General features: G+C 32.4%; 1 long non-coding RNA gene across 1 annotated transcript in view; it reads left to right on the top strand.

The window, feature by feature from the left end:
• LOC125503502 overlaps positions 1-19,829 on the top strand; it is a 137,057-nt gene that overhangs the window by 6,263 nt on the left and 110,965 nt on the right. Inside the window, exon 2 of the long non-coding RNA XR_007280922.1 lies at positions 19,620-19,705. This is a non-coding gene — a long non-coding RNA (uncharacterized LOC125503502). The remainder of the gene's footprint in view (positions 1-19,619; positions 19,706-19,829) is intronic.

Raw genomic sequence — 19,829 nt, 5'->3', positions numbered from 1 at the left:
TCCAATGGAATGCGTGGTCGAGTGGCACCTTGTTGTGAAGGTTTGTTCATCCTCTCGTCAACTGTCAATGTGTAGATCATTTATTTCAGTAGTTTTCGAATGACCGGTTTGCCAATTAAACATCTGATGAGTTTCTTTGTTTTTCTAACGCTGTAAAAAATGTATATATTTTTTCACCTAAACCGACTTCACCCAAATTGAAATTATCACATACAGCAAAGCTTACCCAGATATTTTTAAACTTTATAAAATGACTGCCATACACCATTATCCATTTATCATACCTATCAGGAAAACAGCTTAACTTTTAGTAATTCTATTATATTAAATGTCCAAAATTTTCTCCGTTAGTGTCCGTTAGTCCAAAAATACATTTTCATACAGCTTTAGAAGAAACTCATCAGATATTTAATTGGCAATCGATCATTCGAAAAACACTGAAACGAATGATCTACACATTCAAGGTTGACAGGAGGATAAACAGAGCTTAAAAACAAAGTGTCACTTGACGTCCCATTCTATTAGAAAAAATAAACGAAAATGGCGTAAAACTGTCACTTTGACATTTTCAGCGTGTCATTTTATGACAAAAGATGGACAGTTTGTTCTTATGTAGGCGTCCCAAATTTTGTGACAATAGCTATTAAGGTTCAAAAAATAAAAAGGGGTCTCATTTACAAGGGGCACCGTAATATTCTAGTCTAGTGAGTCATTAACATAATGAAATTTTTTCGAAACCAATAAAAAATTGCAAGTGTTGAAGCACCGAATTAATTACAGGAAAATGATTCATTAAATCGGCAGATCGACACCGAAACAGTTAAAAAAAGATGATATAATTGACAGCTTTTTTCTCATTGAATTGACATTATCAGCACCGATACTAAACATAATTATTGCACTAATAAACACTTTTTCTGCTTACCAGCGCCGATATTGCGTAACCAATTAAAAAGTGACCCTTTCAATATCAACGACCTTTTTTACAGAATGACGGTCTCGCGTAAGTTTGATGACTCTTTATGGCATCTCGGATGACCGATGCGGTCAGATATTATTAAAGAAAACTGGTTCGAGAATAAGAAATCTTGTCTGATCTATTTTCGAATAACCAGAGCGAATCCACTCCTTCGAAGGGACTGGGTTACGCCAGTAGACGCGACGGATCAATTTCATGTGAGTTTTAGTTTACACCTAAAGTTGTCACTGCTCTTCATTCGTATCACTCTGGTAATTCACTTGCATCGGACATGACGGCCGTTACACCTGAATAGTCAGGGTTTTTCAATTGGAATATAATTATTCAAATAGCAAACTCGATAATAATACCACAACCAGGTTGCCCTCCTATTTGTCATCGGTTTGTTTTCTGGTTCAAGAGACTCGAGGGTAAACTAGAACAAGAGCTTGATGGTGGTTCATAGATTCATGCACGTAAAATATTTCCTTGCATAATACCCCAGTCAAACAGTGGAGGATGTATGATAATGTAGAATTGAACGTTCATACTGGCATGTATTAAGATCGACCGAAGAGACAGCACGATAACCCGAACTAATGCAATTGGAATTCTTCTTCAGATATAAATAACTATTTAGAATATCTGAGCCAGTTCAAAGGTAACTAAATAATCAAATTAATCATCATGTTTCGTGCCTAAAAGAAAGCTGTATTTATCGAGTGAGAATTTTTGATTTTGCAAACAAATCTCTGTTCATCCAGAATAATGCCACTTATGCGTCAGATATTGATAGGAAGTTGTTTCATTGGAAGCAAACATTTTTGAAGTGTAATTTATAGCATTCAACTATAGAAGTGAATACAAACACTAAAAAACTTAAAGAATACCTCAGCTCAGTTAAAACGTAGAATTTTTCCGTAACTAAGAATTAAATAGACAACTGTGCTTACAGTCAATTTTCAGCGCTAATACAAACCTAAGGAGCCGTTTACACGCTCAAACCATTTGCTCAAACTGACTGACGACAATAGCACAAATGTCTACAAATTTGGTTGGGCTAAAATATATCCTGGCGGAAAATCCACTTGCTGTATTCCCTTTATTATATTATCACTATGTATTTATTTCCTAATACTACCGTTGTATTCCCCATATTATCAAGCTTTTTATTGACTTAAATAACTGTTTGGATTAATACATAATGTTGTTCAGAACGCCATTGAAAAAATAAGCTTGAAATTGCCAACATATGTGGCAATCTTTTCAAATGAAATCTGCACCGTGTCTGTTAAGTTTCAAGGTGAATGCAAAAATAAAGCCAAAATTGGAATTAGGAAAAAAGAAGTAAAGCAGGCACCTATTGTACCACGGCGCCAGTCCGCACCTGATACCAAAATTTTACATACTTTTTGGAAAAATTTTAGTCTGTATTTAGATTCACGTGCTGAAGCTCCCTCCAAATAAAATTCGGGTGAAACGGATTAAATATAGAAATAATGCTGTTGTAAAACAATCTAGTTAGTTGTTCGCCCAAATTTCCATCTTGTTGACTACAAATACAATTTTGGGTGTCGTCACTTCACATCTGTGTAACACGAACTGAACACGTAAACGACAAATTTTCGTTCAAATTCTTAAAACGTTATTTGCTCAAATCTGGTTTGCGTGGTGCCTCTTTATGCAGATGGCTTGATCGTGTAAACCCACTTTAACAATATATTAGACATGATTTTATAGATTAATTTGAAAATTTATTTCCAGATTAATAGACTCAATAGGTTTTAGTTGTAACCGAACCTTAACTATAACGTATGACTCGTAAACCGTAAATCTTAAAAATGAATATCTTTTATTTAATTTAATATTTTAGACTAAAGACTATCTGAGACTGAATTCTTATGGCTTCTGACCAAACATCTGATCACTGAATGCTCGTTTTTGCTGTGGCTTCTTTTATAGTTAATCATGCTGATCATAGGAGAAACGATACTACGTCTTATTTTAAAATAATAGCGGCATACGTGACCACATAATTGTATGAACATTTGCCGCTACCAAAATGGTAATAGTTATTAATTAAACAAATCTCCATCATCTAATTTCCTGCTATTTCGATCCATTGTGTTTACTTTCAACCATGTTAAAAATGGTTTGCGAGATTTCAGTAATTTTGTGAATGTCGTAAGAAGACCTGAAAGCTTTCTCATTATTCATCAGTGTAATTTCTCATCCATAACCAATCCATATGGAACGGTTAAAGACAGATCAATTCAACGTTCGACAGCGTAATTCGAATTTCGAAAGCATATATTTAAGACCAGCAAAAAAAACCGTTCATTAAGATTTCAATTCGAGTAAGTGGCTATCAGGTTTAGAATACGGATTAACTGAGTGAATATAGGATGGGCTATATTGCTACCGTGCCACGGCCCATAATAACAAAATACAGTCATTAAGTCGACGAATTACATAAAGAAATCTAATTTTGTTATAATTTTAAAGTAGTTTCAGGTCGGTGGATTCGAATCCGCCCACCACGGTCGCCGGTAATACATTCTTAGGCAAATTAAGGTTACACGATGTAGTCAAGCTCGTCCTCAAAGTTATTAACTTCGAAATGTATGTTTTCGAATGAGGACATTGTACAAAGCCCGCACATAAACGACGAATTATTGGCATAAAATACTTTTTTCTTTTGAAAGTTATAATTTTATTTTGCAGTAATTTACTGAAACACACATTCATTAAATCGTGGTGGTCTAAACGCGTTGCTTATATTTAGTTTCCTGATTGCTTCTCCCGGTTTTTTTCAGCCACATAATTCAACGATCAAGAAGCTACTTTCATTATTTTCATAATAATTACCTCTATAAATTTCTGCTCACAACTGGAATATCAGCCATACTGTTATTATTCTGTAGCCCGTTTTATATCCATTCAACTAATCAGATATTTTAAGTAGGCAGTTCCTTCTAGGATTATCCATATGAAAAGTATTAATAAATTCCATATTAGTGCAACTATGTGACACAGAGGCATGTGATTTTAAGATCGAAATAATATATCGGGTGTCAGTTTGAAAACTTCCCAGAGTTAGTATCTTTCTTGCAGTTTCAAATATGAAAAATCGGAAAGTAGCGTACATTTTATTTGTAAGGGGACCCTTCAAATTAATATTTTTAGCCTCCTTGTTTCAACCCCCTAGGATGGATAGATGGATTATGGATGGATGGACCCTTAGAATTTTAAACGGGAGGGGAGGTCAAGTGGCACATGGTTTTAAAGGGCGTACAATCCTCTTTACATCGGTTACTACTTTGTTGGTTTTTGTTCAGAGGTTTTCGAATAATCGCGTTTCAAAATAACAGAAACAATTAAACAATTAGACTTGCCTGCACTGAGATTTTAGTTTTCAGATTAATATTTAAACAAAAATGATGTCATTGGGTCTCCTTATGGTACAAATAACTAGAAGATTCGGTTACACCCTTAAAATCTAAAAAAAGGAAGACAATCTAGTTTAAACAATGAATTTCGAATTTATTGGTGATTTTACTTCGAGAAGAATCACTTTTTATTTTCGGAAGGTAAATTTCTACAGTAAATCCCATGAGATCTACTTACGCACTATCTTAAAAGGTGTTTAAAATGTTGTCTATTTTCCTGTAAACAATAATAAAGTCTATTTTTTAACCCTCCCTAACATTGATAAAATATTCCCGGATAGATCAATTGGCAGAAGGGGACCAATTGAATGACCTCCAAGATCACCGGATTGAACACCCTTAGACTTCTTTCTTTGGGGATATCTTAAGTCCGTTGTTTATAAAACCCAACTTGCTGATATTGATGATCTGAAAAGGCGAATTGCAACAGAATGCCGGTCAATTCGCGGTGAAGTTCTCCGAAATGTTAGGGAAGAGTTCAAAAACAAACCTTGTTATTGTGTACAGGAAAATTGACAACACTTGAACAACTTATAAGATAGTGCGTAAGTAGATGACACAGGTTTTATTGTAGAAATTTATATTCCGCAATTAAAATGTTATTTTAGTAAATGTAAAATAATTAATAAATCAGAAATAATTAATTTAAAATTGACACCCCGTATAGAAAAATTCTGTAACGCAGTTATTTATGACAAAACATTGTGTAGATAAAAAGGCTTGGGATACTGAAAACTGTAAATGATGAGGTAAATGGGGGCAAAGTTGAGGAACTCAAATACTCCAAATGGCATTTTTGAAATATTGAGAGAAATTCTTATTGTATGATTTATTCATATAAAACACAACTTTTGCAATTGAAGTATGTTAATTATAGCCGCTGGATCTAAAGCCACTACCCTTCTTCATAGCAACTTTAACTGGCCAAATTATCTTTTTGTGTTGAGTTTTGATGAATCTTAGAATTCAAAAGAAAAATAACTTTTAGATTTTCTTATAATGAATGGTTTCTTCAAAGCAAACGTCGCAAGTAGTCGGCTATTTCGTCGAAAGTATTCGTATTAAACATTTCAGATCGACAGTTCATTCCTCTTTTAACAGCTCAATTTTTTTTTTTCCCAACTTTGCATAATTTACTATTTTCGACGATTTAATTTATTTAATTAATTTAATTTAATTTAAATTCGAATAACAGAGGCGGTAAGTATCTTCTTGACCAGCTGCTCAAACCCTGTCTTAAATTTCTCTAAATCATCTCTAGCTAAAACATTTCTAAATTTATTAAAAATAGCTTTACAATTTCACTTAAACCCCTTTTAGTATTACGGTTAACTAAAAGTCAGACACGTACCGTAAGGACCTAATATTAAATGTATTGACAGAATATGCATCTAATTTGAAATTTAGAGAAAAATGTGAAATACAAAAGTTGCAGATATTAACGTCCAATTTATTTTAAGATAATACCAATTGATACAGGTTTTTTTTTTGTTGTTGTTGATGCACCTAATCGTAGATTAACAAACATCCTAAATATAACCTAAATTACTACGGTTTGTTAACTGTGATATTCCCAGCGGTCCATCACAGGTTTTCAATTGATACAGGGTGTCTCAAATTTAAGTGGCAGACCAGCCTTACATTTTTTTAAATTGAATGCCGTACTTTTTATTGCATATTCGAGATATTCGTAAAATTCTAGGATTATTCGATATAAACGTTCTATATTGATACATATTTTCAGTTAATAGCCAATATTGATTGACTTTTGGCTAGCCCGTTTTAACATCTAATTTGAAATTAAAAAATATCTACAACTTTTGCATTTAATATTTTTCTTTGAATTTCAAATTAGATGCAAAAACGGGGTGGCCAAAGTTCAATCAATAACCATGTACATGCCCTGCCATTCGTACACATGTATATTCTGTGTTAAGTCGGATTTGAAAAGTTTATTTCCTGCGGGTCGCATAGAGGCAACCATCAAGAAACGTTTTCAATGCTGAAACCTAATTTCTCATTACCAGGATATATTATCACCGTGCACGGAGAAACGCTATCATCCATGACCTCTTATAATTCCGCATGCAAAACATTGAATGAAAATATTCTGAAAGCCCATTTAAATCACCTTCAACCTATAAATAAGCAACCTGGCGCTGTTCATGTTTTATCCAGGCTTTGAATTCGATGGATTCTCACGAACTCTTGCAAAAAAGTATTGGCCGTTTCAGTTACACATCTCATTTAAATTAGTTATTTCGCTTACCATTTCCCAGATGTTGTAAAGTATAGACGAAGTGACACTCCGAGTGAATACAAAACTCATTTGCCTTTTCGATTTATGCACGTCGTTACCTGGTCTTAAATATCCATACAAGTGCCTTGCATTGTTACTTAAATAGTGCAGTTGATGGATTACGTGATCAATTGTCTAGGTTTTATAAGTTTCTTAGTAAATACCATGAGTTTCTTGAAAGTAACAAAAGTGTTATTATTGTATCAAATTTAAAATGCACTTTGCACACGTTTGATTGTAATAGTAGAATTTTTTGGTTCAATTATTTTATTTCATTTGGATCAATTTCTTCTTCAATTTTAATAAACCGATTTGTTTTAAAATGTGTCACCGACTTAAAACTATCTCGTTCAGGGTTTTTAATTTGCATTAGTTTTTATCAAATTATTTTGATATTTGAGGTGGCTATGAAGGGTTGGAATATTATCAAATGTTCTCAATAGTTTCCACGTATTTTCTCTGCCACATGTTATTCAAGAGAAAATGCTAGTTCATTTTAAGCGGGAATGGTGGATTTCAGTAAAATAGCAATTCTTATTATACTTTTATAGACTTAACATTTTGCTTATTTTTGACGAATATTTCTATTGCACAATTATCAGCAAATCACTTTCCTTGTGATAACTTAAGGGGCTTAAGTAAACATTCAGCAAAAAACATGTTTTAAGAAACACTCATTGGACCATCAATGATGCTTAATTACTAACTTCTGCTAGCCTTGTTGCAATATAAATAGTAGATAATTATTCTTCGTAATTAAAAGTCAGACCAGTGAGTTCTCTTATACAACTGATCAGGTTCGGATTTCGATTTGCCAATTTTGATCCAGAAACGAAGGGATTTGTTAGTGTAATGATGTTCCATTTGCCAAATTATACTTTCATTGGTTCTGCGGCCAATAAAAGATTAGAATCTGAAATCCATTAAAAATAAAATGTGATTTCGCTTGGTAAAAAAGCAGAGTTAACCTGACTGAGAAACATTTATTAAACTCTGTTGTTAAATACCCATTGCATTCATGTGTTAAGTATTATCTATAATGCTAACATTAGCATTAAGGATAATGTAAAATGGCGCAAAACATTGAAAGTTGGCCAATAGAAATTCGATAACTGCCTCATAGAGATATAACCAAAGGCCCGAACACCGAACCGAAGAGAGCGAGGAATCTTGTCGGTATGCAGAAAGGACACTTATTGTTCTGTAATTCACGGTAATGTCCTGCCACGGCTTCATTTACATCTTTTGTCCTTCCTCGATAAATCCGATATAGTCGCAGAACGAAACAGATACTGATAGGCACTTGGCGTCATGTTTTGTTATTACAAGAACGGGGTATCTTGTAAAATACGTGCTAAGTGACATATCTGGTACCTTGTGGTACTTAGAACAAGTAAATAGTGGGCTGAATTGTTCCTGATCTAGCGCAGAGTGAATGTGATTCATTTTATTAGCTATGGGTTATTGTTTACTATTGGTCTAAATTGTTCAAGTTTTATAATAAATATATTGCAACTATTATTATACGGAATGTTTCAAATTGGTGTGTAAAAAATGTTATTCCCAATCCCAGAAGCAAAGCTCTGACGATGGAACTGAACGTGCTTCAGTCCAAAGGTTGATTTCCGATATACCGAATGTGTCAAGTGCTCACCTGCATTTTTGATCAACGATTTACAACATTTTGTTGTTTGTTTCTTATTGCTTAATATTTGATTTAACTTCTATTTGACTTAAAGTTAAAAGTTTTCTGTTATCCAGTATTTAGTATTTCTATACCTAGAAAACGACCACGCCAGGATTGTCGTTTCTTACAATGTCAAAGTAAAAACTTAGTTCCATCATATCTGCAGTACATAAAATATATAAAGAATGTACCTGATATGGAATAATCATAATTCCACAAATTTTACAACTGTTCTTCATTAGATCTTAATTCTGCAGCTAACTTAGTCTTTTAACGATAGTAGCACAAATTACCAGGAATAATACAAATTCATTCGCAGGTGTTTCTTAAGTCGAAATAAATCGATTACGCTTTAAAAATCAAATTTCCAGAATAGATGCACCCAAAATTTGCTCAAATAAACTAAAACCTTGTCAAAAAGCCTCCAAAAGTAAGTAAATTGGTTTAGATTCCTGAATTTGCGTACGGATAAATTATTATCATTTTTACGAAAGGTCAAGATTTGAAAAATTATGAAAAAATGCCTCAAATAGATTCAAGTCTGAAACTTTGCGAGCACAAACACCCTGCCTTACCCACCCTTGCCCCTATAAAACCGCAGCATCGCCCAATGTTAATTATCGTATCGTTTTCAAATGATGAATTTTCTAATTAAACCGCGCATAAACCAGCCTTTTAGGAAAGGGCAAAATATGAGACATTCCCAGAAAATATCTCAAACAGGTCCTAATTTGACACTTTGGGACTATAAGCAAGCACCTTTTCGCTCTAAAACGCAACTTCCGCCTGGTTTCCGAGTGATGAATGAATGTGCTGTTTTCTGCAATTGAACTGCAAAATCGAGCTATAAGAAAGTAGACAGACAAAAAATGATCTTTGCGTAATAAAACGGACAATCTGCCGAAGCTGCTAAATGATAAAGAATTTAACACCGATGAAACAGACAGTTAAAAAAGCAAACAAAATGTAGCGATTATCTTGGTCAGAATTCGCAGGAAAACTTGCTTCCTAACGTATGGGTATCTTACTTTTGAGATGCCATGTGTAGTAAACGACTGCATTATCAAGCTCAAAAAGTAACCTTAGTCGCAATCTGCTCCTCCAAGTGTTACTAATAAATTCAAGTAAAAATGACTGTTATACGGCAGTGACCGGCGCATCGAATGCAAAATTAACTCTTCGGCTGGCAGCGACCGAGAGGATAAATCAAGCGCGACTGAATCCGCTTAGAAAAAGAACAGAAAAAGGAGGAAAATATTGAAAAAAGACGCGAACAGGAGCTTAGCGAATGGCGAACAGCCGGAAAGGACATTAACGATTTAAATTTATGTAGAGTTATTCGATAAAGTCGATCAGGTCAACGCCTGGGAACACCTTTTTGAAATATCTCGATTATTTTTGCTTTGTTTTGCAAAATCTCTTACAAATTCTTCATTTTCTCTAGCGACTACGCATATTTTCTGTTAATAGTAAGCTGGTAATACGACAGAATAAGTGTTGATTTTGTTTTGCTTTAAAGACATGGTGGTACCCATAGTATGTTTATCGATTGATTTGAAAGATGAATTTTTCGGATATCATGCCTACCAGCATTATTAAACAGCTTTCCGAATGTTTTAGAAATACTTCAAATAGTTTAGAAACTCGGCATTTTCTGCGTCTTACGTGATTCCACCAATTTGATTATCTTGGCTTTGATCGCCAATGAAATTACTGATAAAATCGAAACGCGCATAAAATTTTTTTTGTAATGAAATTGCGGCATGAATGAGCAACCTCGATGCGTCTAAGTACAATCGGCGGCAAGTAGAATGTTGTATCTCAACTATCAACTCAACGAGTTATTTCTTCCTTTTGATTAGGTTTCCTAAAAATTGGCAATCGGTTTTAGTTTATCAAGCAAATAATCCTGTATTCTACTTAGTCAGAAAAGCAGCGACTTCCTTCACCGCTTAGATGCCATTGTGTATATTTAAAGATATTTTCCTCATCTGACTATGTTACAAAGCGTCTAGTTTCTAGCTCTTAACATGGCATAGTTATTTATATTAATTTTAAATGCCGTGCTAAACATACCTGCTTTCTGTTGTTTCAAGATGTTTCTTCGTGATTAAGATTAATTTCCTGTCTTTCCTGGGTTTCAGTCAAAGTGTGAAGTAAAAATTTTGAAATAAATGGAAGGAAATCGAACAACATACAACAATTCCAGAAAATTTTTTTATTGAAGCGGTAGAACTATGCCTAAAATTTACATATTTCAAGTTTGAAAACAAATATTATTCACAAATACACGGTGTAGCAATGGGTCCCCCCATATCAGCGACAATAGCAAACCTTGTTATGGAAAGCTTGGAAAAAAACATAATAACAAGCCTACATTATAAACCAACTTTCTTTAAGCGCTATGTAGATGATTGCCTAATGTGGTTACCCAAAGATAAAGTTCAATATACCCTAGATAAATTCAACAATTTTCACGACACTATAAAATTTACAATAGAAAAGGATAAAAATCAATCAATACATTTTTTAGACATGACAATAAATTATGATAATTCAGGTGAAATAAAAACAAATTGGTATACAAAAGAAGTTTGATCAGGAACATATTTAAACTATAATTCATAAGCACCCCAAAAATATAAAAAAAAGCGTAATAACTGCACTTACCTACAGATAGAGCTATAAAATTATCACACCCAAATTACAAACAAAAAAATTTAAAAAAAATCAGAAAAACATTACTTAATAATAACTACCCAAAAAAATTTTCTGAACCGAATAAAGCGAAGAACTAACAAAATTTACAACTCAACTAAATATAACAATAATGAGGAACAAAGAGACAATACATATATATCACTACCATATATTCCAGAAATCAATAGGAAAATTTCAAAAGTACTAAAGCCACACATTATAATTGCGGAAAAAAACAACTTATCAACTGAATGTTTCCCAAAATTAAAACCAAAATCTGACAAAATGGATATACCAAATACTGTATATAGAGTGAATTGTTTAGAATGTGATAATACATATATAGGGCAAACTAAACAATATTTAAAAAAGAGAATGTACGAACATAAATACAGTCTGAGAAATACTAGTGAAAATAAAACAGTATTAACACAACATGCACACCAAATGTTACACAATTTTGATTTTGACAACGCAGATGTATTAATTAGGGAAACAAATTATCATAAAAGAAGAATCCAAGAAATGATACAAATAAAAAAACATGCAAAAGCAGTACATTTCAGATCAGATACCGACAACCTTAGCAAAATTTACCAAACCATAATAAAGCCATAAGTATGGAACACCCGGTACACTAGTGAAAAATTAAAACTATTTCTGCTTATCTCAATACATGCATACCACTCTCGCAAATGTATAAAATAATTCAGACAAACTCAAGGTTTTCAAGAAGGTAAAGACCTAAAAGAACGTTGATTTTTACCAATCATGAGGTAAGTTTTTCCGATGTTTTGCTCTCCCAAAAGGAAGAATTTCTTTCCCTCAAAAACTGATGTACGTTTTAACACTTTGTAAATTATAAATTTTACACAACATGTTTTAATTGTGAATTGGTGTTTGTAGTTTGTGTAAAAATTTAAATCTGATGATGGCGCTGTAGTCTCGCTGAAACGTAATGAAATAAACAATGTTTCAAAAATTTTACTTCACACTTTGACTGAAACCCAGGAAAGATAGGAATATCATAACAAGTACACGCAGCCAGAAAATAAATCATAATTAAGATTAATTTAATTAATGTAAAGTATTATGTTAGACTGCTTTTGAATTTTTTTCTAGGATGATTTATTTTTGTTGCCAAACTGAGCAATGTGAGGTTGCAACATTAAATTGATGCCTGTAGAAGAATATTGATTAATCTTCTCACTCAATATAATGTTTAAAAATGCATTGGCATATAGTCTTATCTAAGTATTCAGTTTATGTCCGCTTGTTGCCAATGATATTTTAACCTTTCCTTTGTTAAGAAATAAAATATTTTAATAACGGGATAAAAACTCAAAACTAAACAAAAATTTGTAACATTGACTTGTTGAAAGAGAGTTGGCAAAGGCTATTATGCTATCGTAATTACCAGAGATCTGAACTTTACGGCAAACAATTTTGCCCTTGATTCAAGTGCAATACATTTTCAATTCAGTCGCCAAAACTTTTTTTAAAACAATTTAAAAATAAATTTGTTTTATTAAATTTAAAAAAAGTTAAATTTTTCTGATTTTGCAAGTCACGCATAATTCGTGTGTCATTTTTACCACTGTAACCACTGATTCTTATTGGAGAACAAATACGTTGGCGATATTACATCAAGGCAGGCAATGGAAAAAAAAATTTGAGAAAATCTCCACAATACATTATTTAGATTTTCAAGTCTGAAATTTATATTGATCCAATTCATTAATTCCAACTTTCCACTATTTCACTTGTGATTTTATTGCAGCTAACATTCATAAAGAAAACTAATCTGGGCACGCAACATATAAATGCTAAAGACAGAAATGCCAAAATGCTCGCAGCCAAAGAGATAAAAGGAAAATGAATCGCACGAGCTGATCATCAATTATCTGTGATAAGACAGATCTCTGATAGTTATATAGATGGTCTTCAGTGGAAATTGTTTTTAATGATCGCGGTCAGTGTTGCGAGCAGACCAGATATTTATTACATTGCCTAGTTGATAGAGAAAAAGCTAGTCAAACCGGACGACAAAAATATCATCAATAATTCGGTTTTTATAGCGCTTCTTAGGCGAATCTGAATAAAATGAATATGTGCTAAACCATATCAATTAAATAGTTTCAAACGCACTTACAACAAATTCTGAACGGACCGACTTCAGTATCAGAAGTTTTTAAAGTTGTTGGCGAATTTTTCCGTGATTGGAAGATATTAATATAAGTACCGCAACGTATTTATTAGAAAAGTATCAGATTTAATCTATTTATTCTTCTCAATTTTCTCTTCTTCCACAACTATCAACTAAAATTAACAATACGTTAAATATTGTGGCTCAAGTTATTTATTATTAGTTTAAATTTTCAAGAAAAGGACATAAATAAATTGAACCAATTAAAACGCCCCTTTGATACACACGGCAATGTTGTTGGTTCGACATAAGGTACACTACAAAGTATTCGAACTTATCTTAATCCCATACTACGATAATAAATGCTTATTATTTTACATCGTTGATGGCACGCGGCAATTTTTTTATTCTGCTTTTGACTGGTGAAAAGTTGCGCTTTCTTTGGTTTGATCGAAACCGCTTATTTCTTAACGCAATTGACGCTTAAAGGCTTTATCCTAAATATCCTAAATATCACTTGCCATACGGGATAAAATGTTCAAAATGTGCAAGTGCATCATGCAGGATTGTATTTTATTAATTTCATCTCATATTACTTTACCTGGCCTCTTTTTCATCAGATTTTGGAGTTTTCTAACTTTGAACGCTAAGCTCTTGTATACTCATATATTCCAAAATAAATATGCGTTAGATCGCAAATCTGCCATCATCCCTCTACAATCATATCCTAATTTTTTGTGTATTACCAAACGTCATTAAAAGACTCAATGATGGCTCAGTGATGACTCATGGACATTTCTGAAATGAACGTATAGCAACTACAGATAACTAGATTCATTTTCATTTTGAAGCATTTATTCTCTTATACTTTTTTGATAAAGTGAATTGTATTGGAATAAAACAAAACAAAAAAAGCAAAAAATAGTAAAATCTAAAAAAGTATGAAGTGTCGGGAAAAGCAGTTTTAGTGCAGCTATTATTACATGCAAAATTAAGATCGTATGAGGAAGATGAAGAAAAACGATACGATCATAATCGCTAACCTGTGACCTAACTTTTTATAACAAACTCCCTCATATTTTCAATTATTACTCGACAACCAGGTATTTCTATAGAAGATAGCAAATTTGCAGAAGCTTCTAGAATAAATCTAAAATTTTCTAGGTATAGTTAAGTAGATCCTGATAGTCCTTTTCTTATTGACACCATTGTTTTGCACACAAGTTAATGCGAAGTTCCACACATTTCTTTACTGAATCGTTTTTTATTTATCGTTACTCGGTATTTAAGTAGGTCGAATTTCCAGTGGCAAATTATATTATTTGCGGTCATAAATTTCAAAATCTACCTATAGTGTCTAGTGAGTCAAGAAAATATTATAATCCTTGACCCTTCGAATTTCCTGGACACAGCCGACCGTTTGCATTATTCACTTTATTGTTTTTCTTATGTCTTGTATTGCTGTTTTTTGTCTATGTTCTTATATAGAAGAACTGATGTGTCATTAGCTTTGTCCATAAAATATATTTCAGATTTTCTGTGACTATGAAGCATATTTTAATTTTATTTGATAAAACACGTGAATGATCATTGTTCGACCAAAGGAAAACCGTAACATGCAATACCATATTCCAACAAAAATGTTATATTTTTGGATAACTTTGGAGAAAATTCAGTTGAAATTATATTATTTTTAAACCTTCCAATTAATGAGCTGAAAGCCAGTCAGTCCATAGTAAAATCGTCGTATCATCTGAAAAGCCAGAAACAAGAAAAGTTTGAATGTCTAATCGGGTTGGGATCACATAACTATATGACCTCCATTAAAAGAACAATTTTTAATGGAGGATTTGATAATTTGAAAGCGATACATTTTTGAACTAATGCTTATAAAAAACGAATGAAGACAATTATTACTTTGGTTTAATTAATATTCGTTAGCAAACAATTACATACTTTATTATTTAATTGCTGCTTTTACTTCGGAATCCGTCGATATTATTGACTTGGACTGATTGGTTCTGTAAATTTGGGTCAAAAAAGTATTAATCATATTGACTTACAAATACGTAATCTTTCATTAGTGGAGACTCATGGATATGACTAGTTTTAGATTTTTCAAGCAAATATTCAAATTGCACCTTGAGTTATCTGAGGGAAACTCTTCTTTTCTGCTGCTTTTGTCTTTATCAGTTTTGTTTCCGTTGTACATTAGGTTTCAAGTTGTTATTAAGTTGTAATTAATTTGAACTACTGTTATTAACAATATGTCGTGTCATACTACAACCTGCTTCCTTTTCTGAAACGAAACGCTGTTAACTAAGTGTGTTGCACTTAGTCAATGTTAAGATTTGTTTGAGAGAATTGATTAAAGTAAGTTCTGCGTTTTGTTGTATTTTCCTAAAAGTTTTCCTAAAGTAAACATCTTAAGTAATAAAACCGAACACAAAGCTAATTGAAAAAATGAAACGCATTCTTGAATGATTCCTCACTTATTCTAGCTATTATTCAAGACAACATGCCTATAAACCTAAAGTGACTTTCAGGCTGAGAAAACATTCTATGAATATTTCGAGGCATTATTACAATTCAGTAAGTCTTCGGCATTAATATGTATAATTTGAATTGTGTGATTTGAAAGCAATTAATCAATGTAGACTTGTTTGCCACAGTATTCCCACACCAGTTCAAATAAATACCAGTCAATCAGCTGGCCGATACAGTTATATCGACCAAGTTCACTAACTGCCCAAACTTGTTGATTAAATTATGTGATTGTTTCAGTAGGAGTGCATTAAATCCAAAACTAATTGTCAATATTTGAATAGCCTAAAAATGCTTAGTTGTTATATAATCAAACCTATTGTTTAAACAAGCTTATTACAGCCTATAAACTGGTCAAAGTTTGTGGCTGAATTGCGGCGCATTTGATCTCGATTGAATTGGTCCACAAGAATCGATGAGCGTTGGCGCAAGAAAAAAACTTGTTAAGCATACTTAAATGTTGCACTTTCAACAGCCTAAGAAAGATAAATGCAGAGTGATTTATTTCAGTTTCTCATTGACGATATTATATTCATAAACTGGTAGTTTGTTTAAATAAATAAAAGAAAGCAGAAAAGAAAATATGGAAGTTAAAATCCCGCTTGCATTTATGCAGTAGTGCAACCTAAACCAATGTCACAGTATAAGTAATAGCGATAAATGAAAATTTGCTATCGTAAAATATAGTCTAAAATAGCCCGTGAAAAAGAGGAAAGTGTGTTTTCGAACCGGAACCTTTCTATTGCAAGTTTCTTTTATTATCGCATTTAATTTATTTGTCTTAAATTAATTTATACAAACATTTTATTAGAACCAGCTCAAGTAGATCTATTTTATATTTAGCATAAAGATTATATTATATTATATTTGGCTTCGTTAACTACTTTCCTAGAGTACGAAAAGCCTGTATTTTGAGATAAAATTGTTCTATAAAAACTTAATATCAAACTAGACCGCTGATTTCTCAAATGCTGAGTTCTAAAATTGTTGGAATTGATGTAAGTTTTGATTGATTACTGTAAAACACTATAACTTGAAATATTTTGTAAATATACTTTAATTGGAAACAACAGCTTCTATATCAAATTACAAGTAGCCTTTACGTAAAAAAGTGGAAACTCTGATCATTAATCCTTCTAAGCAATAAATTTAAATATCAGATAAATAATTCCAAAACCATGAAAAGAAAATTGAACTAACAAGCAAGCTGATAGCAATCTACTCCGCAGTGACCAGATGTTCACAAACTTTAACAGAACCAATAGACTCTTTATTTATCGTTAAATTGCTACTCGGTTTAGAGTAATCTAGTTCTCACAGTGCTCAATGCAATAGCCAGGTATTCTTTGGAAGTTTCACGTCTAACCAATAATTAGTTTGATTTTACTACTGCGTTTCAATCTAATCACACCACATCCATCCATCTCTTTTTTAATTAGATTGATTTTAAAGTCAGACGTGTCAATCTAGAAACGACCTGTAATTCCATTGAGGCAGGAACGGGCTTAAAATTCATCATTACCATTCGTTTTCCATTTGCACCGAATTACCAGAAAAATAATTGCTTGGTGTAGACAAATTTGCAGTTAAGTTAACAATAACATCTATTAATTAAAAAAGCTGTGCGTTTCATCAACTGCATCAACTACAAAAGATTGCGTGAAATGATAAGGAGCCTCTTACAGTCGTACCATTTAATCTACAGGGTAATATGACAACGTATAATAAAAACAGCAAATCAAAGTAAATGTAACTTTCATTAATATGGAAACGAAAATGCACTTAGATAGCAAAACTGTATTCGGAAAAAGTCTAATTGGATTGATTATAAAGAATCCAATTCAAATTACGACTCGTAGATATTTAATGCATTTAAACGAAAGCGAAGAAATGATTCACTAATGGGTTTCACTGGATGAACAGCTAATGAGCAAGAATTTGCAAAATGATTGAAAAGTGAAGATCTGAGAATAAGTTTTCAGCTGAATAATGTTAAGTTGCAGCAGATGAAACTTTTTTCTAGATGTTTCCTGCCTTGATCCAGTCCTGTTATGGTTGTCCTTTTCAATGACCGGTCTGTATTTATGTTGGAAAGAACCCAATTTGTTGCAGAGATATTGATGAAGCTAGTTAAAAGTTATGCTGATTAAATCTTGAACCCGTTCCGTCTTTATTGTTGTACGTACATGGCAAAGGAAGTGCTTGGCTAGACGACTAATTTTATGCTTTCAAATAACGCAGTCTTCTCTGCTAACAAGATAAGTAGTTCAAATTCAGATTTTTAGAAACTTTTTATTGAAGAAAATATATCACTAGTTTTATTTTTTATTACCGAATGTAAACATGTTATTGCTGAACTTCATGCTTTCAAGCTTGTGTTTAACGTAATTTCGTTGATTAAACATTAACTACTTGCAATGGAATAATTTCAAATGTTTGGTTTATATCCGGTTACGATTGTCCCGCAAATAATTTGCTCCGGAAACTAAGTTAATAATTATGTTGAACAAATCAGACATTCGTAAAATTGATTTTAAAATTCGATAAGCAAATGCTCAGAATAGCCGTTACATGAATTATTATGGAATTGGAGCAATTAAAGAAGACGCATTTGTAACGACTTATAAAAATGTTCTTATGAGCGTAGGAAGTTTTTTCAAAGACCTTTCTAAAATGCTCGTTGATAAAGAAATGAATAATTTAACATAAGTAGATTTATTTGCAGTGGAATGTCTGCCAATTACTAATGTAAAAGTCAATTAAATAAAACGCAAGTCAGCAGGAAATGTTTCATTAAAGGGGAAGAAATTAACTTTTTCTGATCAATGCAAATAAATAAAACCGATCAGCTTATAAATGAAAGTGATTTTAAAATACAAGTAACCTATTCACTGATTTTTTATTTCTAATTTTTATGTCAGCACTTTCAAGTGCTATTGATTCTATTTTGTACAAGATTTTCCTGCGAATGTTTGAATTAATTAAATGCAGAAAACGTTGGATTTCTCGAAGCGTCAATGTTTAAGTTTCTCCTACATGTATACTGAAGCCAGTTTTATACACTCTTAATTGAAAAAGAAGTACCACACTACAAAGTATCAAAATGTAACCTAGGTATAAACGAAATTAAAAATCTTGCCAGGATTGTCTGTTTAGTTAACAGTCTTTTACGACTCAAGAAATTGCTGATTTTGACATCAAATCAAGAATCATTCGCAGTCTATACTTTATCAACCAAGAGCTGGAAGTAAGAAAATGTATAAAATCTTTTCACTTCATAATGATCGATCGATAGCTGGAACGGTTACTTAAGATGAGTTGCAAAACGGATTCAGTTAATCCGACTATGAGATATTTCTTTCGATATGGAAAAATGAATCTAACAATCGACATCTTGATGATCAGGCACAACAGCTTCAATAATGGCTTTTCTATTATTTTGTTATATACTTTGTCTTTGCTTCTTTGCATGCGATGCAGCTTGTAATTTGAACAGATGCAGCAGCCTAAAAGCGATTTTTTACTTGTGAGAAGTAATTGCTTCTTCAGAAAATAGCCAAGTTAAGCCTAGTGTTTTTGAGTTGTAATTGTTAGGAATTTTTCATTTTTCAGCACCTTAACACTAAAGGTTATGAAAGAATTATACTGTAAAAAAAGTAATTTTTAATATTTAAGATGCAAATTGTCAGAATTCAACAAAAAGTGCTGTTTTTTTCTTAAACGTAAATAAGTACGTATATAGACAGGTTTTACATATTATCCCATCAGAAAAAAAGTCAGTTTACCAAAATGTGGATTGATGAACTGCATGAAAACTAATATTATTTATGTTTTAGTCAAAACGATGAACCACGTTGGACAAAGTGATGGGAATAATGGCTGAGTACTATTGAGCACTCATAACTTAGGTATACAGATAGAGGTGAGCTATTGAAACAAATATTTAGTTTTAAGATATACAGAGTGATTCAAAATTGGGGTCATTCTTCTAGAGGTGTTGTCTGACGGTGTTTTAGGAGTACAGAAAAAATAGTAAAAAAAAATAA

This window comes from Dendroctonus ponderosae, unplaced genomic scaffold (genome assembly GCF_020466585.1).
Source record: "Dendroctonus ponderosae isolate FM_Combo_2020 unplaced genomic scaffold, Dpon_F_20191213v2 Dpon_F_20191213_2, whole genome shotgun sequence".
Taxonomy (NCBI): Eukaryota; Metazoa; Arthropoda; class Insecta; order Coleoptera; family Curculionidae; genus Dendroctonus; species Dendroctonus ponderosae.
The sequence above is the reverse complement of the archived record's forward strand: the minus strand, read 5'-3'. Positions and strand labels throughout refer to the sequence as shown.